The 10,782-nt window shown below is 40.3% G+C and overlaps 1 long non-coding RNA gene across 1 annotated transcript; it reads right to left on the reverse strand.

Moving 5' to 3' along the window:
* Positions 1-8,936: 8,936 nt before the first annotated feature.
* LOC114314138 (uncharacterized) lies at positions 8,937-10,782 on the reverse strand. The gene is made up of 2 exons (XR_014327744.1): positions 10,395-10,782; positions 8,937-10,085 (listed from the first exon to the last, which is right to left on the reverse strand). It is a non-coding gene; the product is annotated as an uncharacterized LOC114314138 (long non-coding RNA).

The raw sequence follows: 10,782 nt of genomic DNA on the forward strand, positions 1-10,782 counted from the left end.
CAGAGCTTGGGCTTTTATTGCGGTTCTGGGTTGAAACTTGATATCAAACTGTCCTAATTCCACCGCCCATTTCAAGATTCGTTCAGAAAAGCCCGCCCTCTCAAACAAAGCTTTTAAGGGAAAAGTTGTGAGGACGATTATGGTGTAGGCGTGGAAGTAATGTGATAACTTCCTTGAGGCCATCATTAAAGCTAAGGCCAGCTTTTCCAATAGTAAGTACCGGGTTTCTGCCCCCAACAAGGTCTTGCTAACATAAAAGATAGGCAAGTGTTGGATTCCTTCCGTTCTGACCAACATTGCGCTGACTGCATGCTATGAAACTGCTAAGTACAAAAAGAGTTCTTCTCCAGGTACTGGGGTTACTAGCAATGGAGGAGAAGTCATGTAGTCTTTCAAGCTCTCTAGGGCGCGATCGCATTCTTCATTCCACTCAAATTTGGCCTTCAACGCTTGGAAGAATGGTTGACATCTGTCTGATGACCGACTTATGAACCGGTTGAGTGCAGCAGCTAGGGCAGTGAAATGCTGCACCTTTTTACTGTGTTAGGCCTCTCTAGATCCTGGATTGCTTTGATCTGAGAGGGGTCTACTTCTATACCTCGATTGGTCACCAGGAAGCCTAGGAATTTGCATGATCCTACGCTGAACGCACACTTAGATGCATTTAGACGCAACTTGTTCTGCTTTAGAATTTGGAACATTTCGTCTAGGCCCCTGAGATGGTCTTTCTTATCCTTTCTTTTGACCACCATGTCATCAATGTAAGCCTCCATTGTTTTGCCTAACAATGGTTCAAACATTTTGATGACCATCTGTTGGAATGTGGCCCCTGCATATTTTAGGCCAAAAGGCATGACCTTGTAACAATACAATCCTCTGGGCATTGTAAAAGATGTGACCTCCTAGTCTGGCTCATACATAACGATCTGATGGTAACCTCTATACGTATCAAGGAAGCTAAGTCAATTGTGCCCTGCCGTCAAGTCTACTAGTTGGTCTATCCTAGGTAAGGGAAAGTTATCCTTTGGGTATGCCTTGTTGACTGTTTTGTAGTCCACGCAAACACGCCATTTTCCATTCTTCTTTGGTACTACTACAGTATTGGATATCCACCTGGGATAGTGCACTTCTCTGATGGCTCCTGCCTCTAGCAAGTTTCCCACTTCCTCTGCCACTATCTCCGCATGGTGGAGTGCTGATCTGCGAGTGCGCTGTATGATTGGTCTGGCATTTGGGTGGACATTAAGTTAGTAGCAGATGAAGTTAGGGTCTATGCCAAGCATGTCATATGGCGTCCAAGCGAACACTTCGATATTTGAGATTAAGAATTCCATTAACTCAGTTCTCTCAGTGTTGGACAAAGACGAGCCTAGCAAAAAGAACCTTTCTGGGTTATTTTCATCTACCCTTACCTCAACTAAGTCCTCCACTGCCTTCTGTTCTGCTGCCTTGCCAACATCCACAAATAGTTCATTGCTCTCTGGCTCTTCCACCATCTGTACATATCCTTTTGCAGCCCGGCTGCCATTTACTGTGACGAAGCACTATTTTGATATGATTTGGTCTCCCAAGACCTCTTCAATTATTCCGGCTTCGTTGGGGAACCATAGTGCTTGATGGTAGGTTGACGCTACCGATCGCATGGCGTGCAGCCATGTTCTTCCCAAGATTATGTTGTAAGTGGAAGAGACCTTCAATACCCAGAATTTCACTTGTTTAGTCATGGTCCCAGCTTTGACTGGGAGGATTATCTTGCCCACTAGCCATTCTGCCATTGAATTAAAGCCAACTAGGGGGGATGTTGCAGGGGCCAAGTCTTTGTCCTCTAGTTTCAACTATTTGAAGGTTTCATAATACATTATCTCGCATGAACTTCCTTGGTCAATCAGAATCCATTTGATATCATAATTCTTGACGCGCAAAGTTACCACCAGTGCATCATTGTGAGGGTAATGTAGCCTTACTAGATCTTTATCTAAGAATGATATGACGTTCGTAGCCTCTGTTTTGCCCTTTTTAATGGCGGGTTGTGCACTTAGTACCTCCTTCAGGTGTTCTCCCTTCTTTATCATCCCCCTGAGTTCACATACCCGCTCAGGTTCTATGATGCCATGAATAACATTGATTACGCCATGGGGTGGTCCGTCCACCGGCATCCCGTTTGGCCCGTTGAGGTCTTGGGGGGCTGGCTGTGTTCCCCCTTCAATATACTAGTCTAGGTGACCAGCAGCTACTAATTCTTCCAGAGGTTGCCTCAGGGGTGTGCAGTTTTCGGTTAGGTGCCCCTTCTCATCATGGAAAGTGCAGCGGGACCTCTCGTCGTAACCCCTTTGTGCTACTCCCAACTTGGCTGGCCGTCGAACGAAGGGTTCATTCTTTATCTCGCTGAGAATTCGATAAATGGGTTTATTGAACACGATGGTAATGGCAGTGCGACATCTTAACCTTCTTTTTTCTGGGTCCTCCCTGTTGGCTCGCCTGCCTCGCCCATTCCTGTTTGGTTGTTTTACTGTGTTGACTTCGCTGCGATCTTCTTGTCTGGTATTACTGTTGAGCCAGATTTTGCTTTAGCCCGAGCGCTATCTTCCTCCACGCGGATATGTTGGTGCACCCTCTCTATTAGGGCCTCCATCGTGAGAGGTGGCATCATAGTAATTGAGTCCCTCAACTTGTTTTCGACTGGTAGACCCCTTTTGTATTGCGCGATGGCAAGATTTGTGGGACAATCTCCTATCTGGTTGAAAGTCTCCCAATATCGACCGTTGTAGGATCTCAACGTCTCCTTGTCGCCCATGTCAATGGAGAGTAGCTGATCGATCTCTACTGTTGTCTTGGTGTTTGTTCTGAACCTAGTCACGAACGCTTCTGCCAATTGTGCCCATGAGGCGATGCTGTCTTCTAGTAGCCTTTCAAACCAGGTTAGACCTAGGTCGTCAAGGCTAGATGGGAACAAGATACACATTAGGGCTTCATTCCGCCGGTACACTGCCATAACCTGGCGGAAGTGGCTCAAGTGCATATAGGGGTCCGTCTTCCCCTCATAAGTAGTAAATTTGGGCTGGTGGAAGCCTGAAGGTAGTGGTGCGTTCTCTATTGCCGGAATGAACGTCGAGCTTTGCAACCTTGTTAATACCTTATCTGCTGGTTCGTAAGCAAGGCGAGGTATTGGCATCCCTATTTCGACACTCCCATGTGTCCTGGGGGCCAATTGTTATAGTGTTGAGACTCTGTGTGGGTCGCGAGCCCTGGTGTCTTCCTTCCATAGGGCCTTTTCGTCAAGTACTGTTCGCAAGTCAGATGATCTAGGCAACTCCGTGTGCCTAGATGTCGTCTGGTGCGTGTGCGAGGGCCGATAGGTGCTTCCCTCAGTACACGACCTCTCAGTTCTCGTTCTCCCAGACCTGGAGTAACGAGTCTTAGAAGTCCTCGATTGAGTGTCGCATGTTCTAAGGCTCTTACTTTCTGCTTGCGATGGCGTGGTATGCCTATCACGATCCTCCGAGTGGCGAGGGGGCGTGTTGCCTTTGTGCCCCTCTCCTGTTGCCACCCCTTTCCCTTTTATCTGGCGCTTCATTGTCTCCATGTCTGCCGCCATCTTCCTAATTAACTCGTCCTGCTCCTTTACGCGATCCTCCAAAACATGAGGGTCCATCCTCCGCCTTTGTCTTTCAGGATTTTGAGAGCGACGGGGGCAGCTGCCCCGTCTTCCCCTTGCATCCCTCTGGGGGTTCTGTCGCTGGGGCTCTAAATCCGCCATAGGAGGGATAGAAGGCAAACCTTCGCGCCTTCCACCCCCCTCCAGGGTTTGCCCATCAATAGCCGATTGCGGTAAGTCTTCATTGTGCGCCATTGCTTCCAACTTGGGAGGAAAAGCTTGATCAAGAGGTTTTATTCTTTATTCTTTTCCCACAGACGGCGCCAATTGTACGAGCACGAAATAATGTTCTCGAATAATCCTGTTAATCAAGTCTGCGCTCCTCCAAACGTCGTCGCTTTATTCCCTGAAAATACAAACTTGAGCTAGCCGGCGAGTATGTGTCGAATACCTCTCTGATGCCTAAGTTAGCAAAATAAACAAATAGACAAAAGCTCTGTGTATTCCGAGGATCAAAGTTGTGATACCTGTACATAGGTTCTATTGTAAGCTTTTATAGTTTTTACCTAGCACAATCCTAGTAGGACTCTTATTCCTCCATGCAGAGTTCTCCTAGGAATCACACTCCTGAAAGATAATGCTTATCTTTCAACACCTTCCTCACTGCTTAAACCAAGTGAGATGGTTTTACCACGGTTGAATAGCTATATAACCGAGTTAACACTAGCCCTTTGTCATACTAAATCCGCTGCCTTCATATGCAATACCTAGCTCGGTCCTCGTTTACTTATACCTTGGTTCTGTTTAGAACGAGCTATCTGCCGCAATATCCGACCGAGCTAACAAGGCGAGGTCCAATTTGTAAAGCACAAACACCTCGGCCCATAGCTCGGCACAAACTTCACCTGGCCCAAGCTCGTTAGTTTATGGACCGAGCTATAACAGCTCCTACCTCGGTCCGTCGTACGGCCCAACTTCCAAAGAAGCCTGTTACTTAGCTCGGCCCAATTTATATATAAATTATCCTCTCAATAAAAATAGAAAAGCAATACAAACATGTGTGAGGTAAGATCCAAGCTACCATGCTATACAGTTGAGGTGATAGCACAACGGCTGAGCAATACATGTGGCAGGACAACTGAACAAAGCTGCCATGTTGTTTGCTGAGCTTCATGGTAGGTCAAATAGCCAAGCCTAGGGTAAGTCCACATTTAGCGAGAACGTGCGATATCGCAAACATAGGACAAGTAACTAAAATCTCTCAACGGCAATATAGCCAAGCCCTAGCAGCGGGTGGATTAGGTCAAGGGTAAGTCCACATTAAGTGGGAACGTAGCCAAGCCCTAGCAGTGGGTGGACTAGGTCAAGGGTAAGTCCACATTGAGTGGGAACGTGCTTATCCTTGTCTGGGATATCGCAAAGGAAGGACACAATCCCATCTAAAGCAGAACAAAAGAGGACATGACAGCTAAAATATCTCAACGGCAATATGATGGTAGAATGATAGCTGCCCAAAAGCTGCCAAGGAATGACATTCAGTCTCAGTAAACTCTAGATCATGAGGTTATAACAAACCCTGTAACATTCAAACATTTCCTTTTAAATGGTTAAAAGCTGACTTTTTGACTTTTTTTTTACTTTTTAGTTTTTTTTTTTTTTTTTGTGAGAGAAGAAGTGGGTTAAAAGATGGGGAGTGACTTTTAACCCACTTCCCAAAATAGGCCTTAATATCACCAAGCGTCCAAACATAAATTTAGAAGAAAATATTTATGGTCCACGAGTAAATGCTAGCATTGCTTCCCCTCACAGGCTTGACCACCATTGATTTGTTATATACACTGTTTGAATCAGTATTAAGAAAACTCATCACATAGAAAATACTTAAAACAGATTTCACCACTCAACTTCATCATTAGGCCTTAGTACCCTTTATTTTATTAGCCACAAGATCTTTGGCATAAATGCTACACAAAGCATTGATAAAAATAAAAATAAAAAGAACAGCAACAATTGGAAAGAAGATAATAACAGACTTCATCAGCTAAGCTAACTGAACATTCAATAATCGACATTGTCACCAGAAAAACAACTTCTTATCTCTTTGCAATTTATCATACAAAAACTTGATTCGCTTTCCTCCATATCAATGTTTACATTATCAAATTTAGTAAGCACACTAATTCTCATACAATCCAAACTGAAGGATTGAGCTATGCCATTACAGAGATGGAAACTGAAGGCATGATCTCCGTGTCCTCTTTCCCCAAGGAGTGGAACAAGTAAGTTCATATTGTCATCATCACCATTGGAGTAGATTTTTAGCAAATGTGAATATGGTTGGTCTTGGTCTAGGTCTATGAATGACTTGGAATAGAGCACCGAAGGAACCAGAACAGATAAGGATTATCTTGGTCAGTGCTTACCGTGTCATCCATTTAGTAAATGCTTCATCATCCACTAACACGACACACAACTAAGCTGTAGTGCACATGTTTTTGCTTGGCCTGGAAATGGATTCATTTGCAAAAAATTTCTGGGCACAAGCACATGAAACATTCTCCAAAACTTGAGAAGATGATGCAGCAATTACACCGGTCAACATGTTCTTTACAAGCAAAAACTAATTGTATGTGTGCAAAGGAGCTCCACAGAAATCAGGTGCAATTAACCATACTTTTTACAAGAATCTATTTCTTTTCATTTTTTTTCTTCAAGAAAACCAATAAGAAGAAAGAAAATCCTTTTCAGAAAGAGCAAAGTGTGGGAAGATCAACTCTTTCTTCACATTCAAGATTAGACTGCATCTTTCGCTGGATTTAGAATTTTGTAAAAGGGTTAACAGGAAACACTACTTAGCAATTTACGTTTAGGAATGCACGTTCTAAAACATAGAACACTTTCGTTCCAAAACGATGAATTTGGCAATCTAAAGTGATTCCAAAACTATTTTCTAATATAAACCTTTAAAGTTGCCTTCACTGGAAAAACAAATCAAATGTAATAGACAAAATCTAGTATGAGTATAGTTTTGGTATGGCAAAACATAAAAAACGGGTAATAATGCTCATAGAATGTGTTGTAACATGATTAATTTAAAAAAGATAAGCAACATTTTATTGGATGTCTAATTGTTAAAAGAAAATTAGGAGTATCTTAAAATCTAATAGTGTAGTCTTAAACAAGTCTACCTTATCATACCACATTTTAGAGAATGTGGTGTGCCACGTTATTGATCCCGTTCCATGTACAGAAACGATCCACATTCCAGGATAGCTACAAACTAATAAAGGCAGCAAACTCTGGTATTTAGCTTTGAAAATTTTGTTTTTAACTGAAGTAAGCTAAAGATTCAAAACAGAAAAGTCATAAAATTCATCCTGCATGTCAAAAATTACAAAGATCTCTGCAAAATCTACACATTTCTTTTGAAATAACAATTTCCATTAAAAACATAACAGCCTGTGGTCAAACTCTAGTGCCGGAAACAAGAAGGATTGCAGACAGTAGTCACAGAACAGAGGCTGAACTAAAAAATTCAAAAGCATATGCACAAAAGTTATATCACATACCTCGAAAGAGAACAAGAGATGGGAGGGACTGTTTGAACAACGAATTACATTTACATACCATCACTGCCAATATTGGCATGTTTGGGACGATGAAAGAAATAACTGATTAGTCACTACAGGCACTATTTCCGTGTGTGTTCTCAAAAAAGAACTAAGAAATAGTCATGGTAACCATTTGATCTGATGAATTTAGTAATATTATCCGTGAACGCATTATTGCATGACGTATTTGCTTAACATGATAAAAGGACACCATCATAAAGGTACATAAATGCTTTACTCATCACGTGTTTGTTGTTAAGATGTTTTTGTTATGGATGCACCACTGAAGTAAATGTTATGTCCAATTTTCCAATTGCCTTTCAAGTTTTTTACCAGTCTTTGAAATTTCAGCCGACATGTTGCAGTATCAACCATATGATATCATATAGTCTCACTAGCTATTATGATATCACAATACAATAATTAAATTAACAAGTATTGGCAAATATCTCGTTATATCAGTCAATATCAGCCAAGCCACTAAATGGCTCAGTCTTGCCACAATACCAAATACCAATCATGCTGAGAAGCATGAACACGGACACGTGACACGACACGGATATGACACGGACACGCTGACACGTTAATTTTCAAAAAATACAAGACACGATACGTGGGGGACACGCATGAAATATATAATTTTATATATTTATTATATATTATATATATAAATATATCATTCAAATATAATATAAAATGAAATATGACACTAATTTCTATAAATTTATATGGTTTTTGTTTTATTATTATATCTTAAATTGTTGTATTCAAGCTTATAATTAGTTTCACATGTGTCTAATCGATAGACACGTGTGTTTAAGTGATTGACACATATGTCCTCCAAGTGTTCAAAGAGTGTTTGGATCTTTAAAAAAAATTTAAAAATAGGACACGTTTTGAATAGTGTCAAACACGTGTCCTAAGAGTGTCCAAAGAGTGTCGGTGTCCGACACTAATACGACACGGATACGTCACCTTCTTAGAAGTGTCCTGCTTCTTAGCAATCATGCTTTCTTCTTGCAAGAAAATATTTTTAATTCTTGATACTGTTTGAAATTTTTAATAAAGTATATAAAATTAAATGAATGGTTACAATTTTAAGATATGTGAAGTTGTGAATACACAAATAAGTTGCAACAACCAATGTTTGGCTTACGGCCATATTATCAAGAAAAATAGATTTTTAAAATTTCCAAGACTGGAAATGCCACAAACTCTAATTTAAAGCATTTGAAAGACTCTTCCTTCTGTAGAAACTTTCCATTCGCATAACGCGAAATCCATATAATTTTCAGTTCCAATAGCCGCCAGTCAATGTCCATTATTAGAAAAAGCAAACCATAGTTTTTCCAGATGGTGTTGAGGAGGAGAACATTGAAGAGCATATTATGAATGGTGATGAGAGTGCTAGCCTACTAGGAGAATATTTGACAATAATACTTAATTTATACCTACAAAGTTTATTTTGAAACTATCTAAATGTTTTGTCCCCAACAACTCTCCAAGTTGTAGTACATTGAACTTTTTTGAACAATATTAACAATTTAGACTATTTTAAATGTGTTCAATGGTGTAATTTGTTCACTTTGTAGTCCCATTATATTATTTTTATTATCTAGTAACATTTACAAGACATGGTAATTGAGATTATATATATATATTAAACTATCTTGAAAATTTATGATCTTTCCCCAAGCAACACACAAAAAAACCTTGCCGGACACATTCCATTATCCATAATTGTACAAAACTGTATAGAAGAGCAAGTGCCTATCACATCGCATGAGTTATAAACAAAGAAAACAACAAAGAAAAAGATGCTAAAAGTTGCAAAAGTTACATGTACATTTGTGACATTTTTTCTTTATGAAAGAGCTGGTAAAGAGCAGTATTACCTGTATCTTTCATTGAGTAATTTTGTCATACAGAAACCTCTTCTCCACCTTCCCTTAGCCTTTGAATTGCATTGTACAATTTCCGCCGAGGCCCAACAGCGAGCACGCCCATCTCCTTGAGATCTTCAAGAGTAAGTAAAGGCAAAGCTTCTTCATCCACCTCATGTATTTCAAATACGCCAGCATACTTACCAAACCCCTGCTCTTCCAACCATTTCTCAACACTATTTACATTATAACTAACAATATTCATCTTCTCACATCCACAAAAAGATTGGGGAAATGTGTTATTGCCTTCCGAACAAGAACCCTCCTTTCAAAATCCATTTGAATTCCTTTGCATCGGTTCATCAGTATCATTTTCACAAGCTTCCTTACTCGTGGCCGAAGTTTCACGACTTGAAGAGTCCTTAAAACCGCTACCATGGTAAATATCCCAGGAACCATTTGATGTGACCCCAAAAACCTCCTTCTCTCCACACTCTTTTCCATCTCCACTACTGATTTCAGGACTAAATGTAGAACTCGAACCACCAATGAACCGCCTTCGTCGCTTCATTACCCTACACTTTCGGGTTATGGTTCCGAAATCCAGATTTGACTTACAAGCACCAATTTTATCCGAACTGACAAATTCAAGAACCGGTTTCAAAGAGTTTGGGTTATTATTCTCTCTGTTATTATGTTGCATATCGGTTGAAATCATTTGAGGGACACCAGGATTTGAAACTGTGACTTTGGATGGATTTTGCAGAGAAAACCCACAAATTGGATTGTATTCTGATTCTTCATGAATCAGAAAATCATGTTTCCACCTCTTCTCCCCCAAATTTGCCCTAGTTTTCTGAGGAAAACCACAAGCAAAAGCAGCCGAGACATCTCCTATTTCCCCTAACCTAACATTTGGGCGCCTTTGCCTCTTTGAATTCATGCTTAGGACCAACATTTCCCACAAACCCTAGAGCTCAAAATCTGAACAAAACCCTAAAAACACACCCACAAAATAAAATTAAAAAAATCATAGCCAGCAAACAATAAATCTAAAGAAACCCAACAAAACCCAGAAACGCAGATATATATATATATATATATATATATATATATATATATATATATATATATATGTATGTATATAATTGAAAAACAAATATTAATATCTACAGTACTGAGCAAATTGAGAGCTCCGAACTGAACCCAGATAAGCAAATGAAGATAGAAGCAGTAATCATATTCAATACATGCAAAACAATGATAGCAACCAAAATAGATAAATAGAAAGGAAAAAAAATGAACCTTCTGAGAGAGTAACAGAGACAACAGAGTTTCAATTTATCCATATTTCCCAAAGTGAAGTTTTTGATGAAATTGAGATGCAAAATAGGTATGTTGAAGTGGCTTGTAATTCCTTTCTACTAAAAGCCAAAAAAGAAGTAGAGGAAGGGTTTAGAATTTGTAGGAGTATGTGTTTTTTGATAGAGTTTGGATGACGTTCAGACATAGATGGTGACATTTCGAAATCTGGGGAAGTCAATTGGAATTTGAATGGCAGTCCCAGTGGGCGCAGATCAGCTGCTACACCCTGTTTGGTTTGCTCCAGTCTTTCTAAAGGGACTTGCTTCTATAAGTACTGAATCGGACTGGAGAGCGGGAAGTGATTGAACCCCTCCAATCATCACCCACA

This window comes from Camellia sinensis, chromosome 4, assembly GCF_055761805.1.
Source record: "Camellia sinensis isolate YWXY chromosome 4, ASM5576180v1, whole genome shotgun sequence".
Taxonomy (NCBI): domain Eukaryota; kingdom Viridiplantae; phylum Streptophyta; class Magnoliopsida; order Ericales; family Theaceae; genus Camellia; species Camellia sinensis.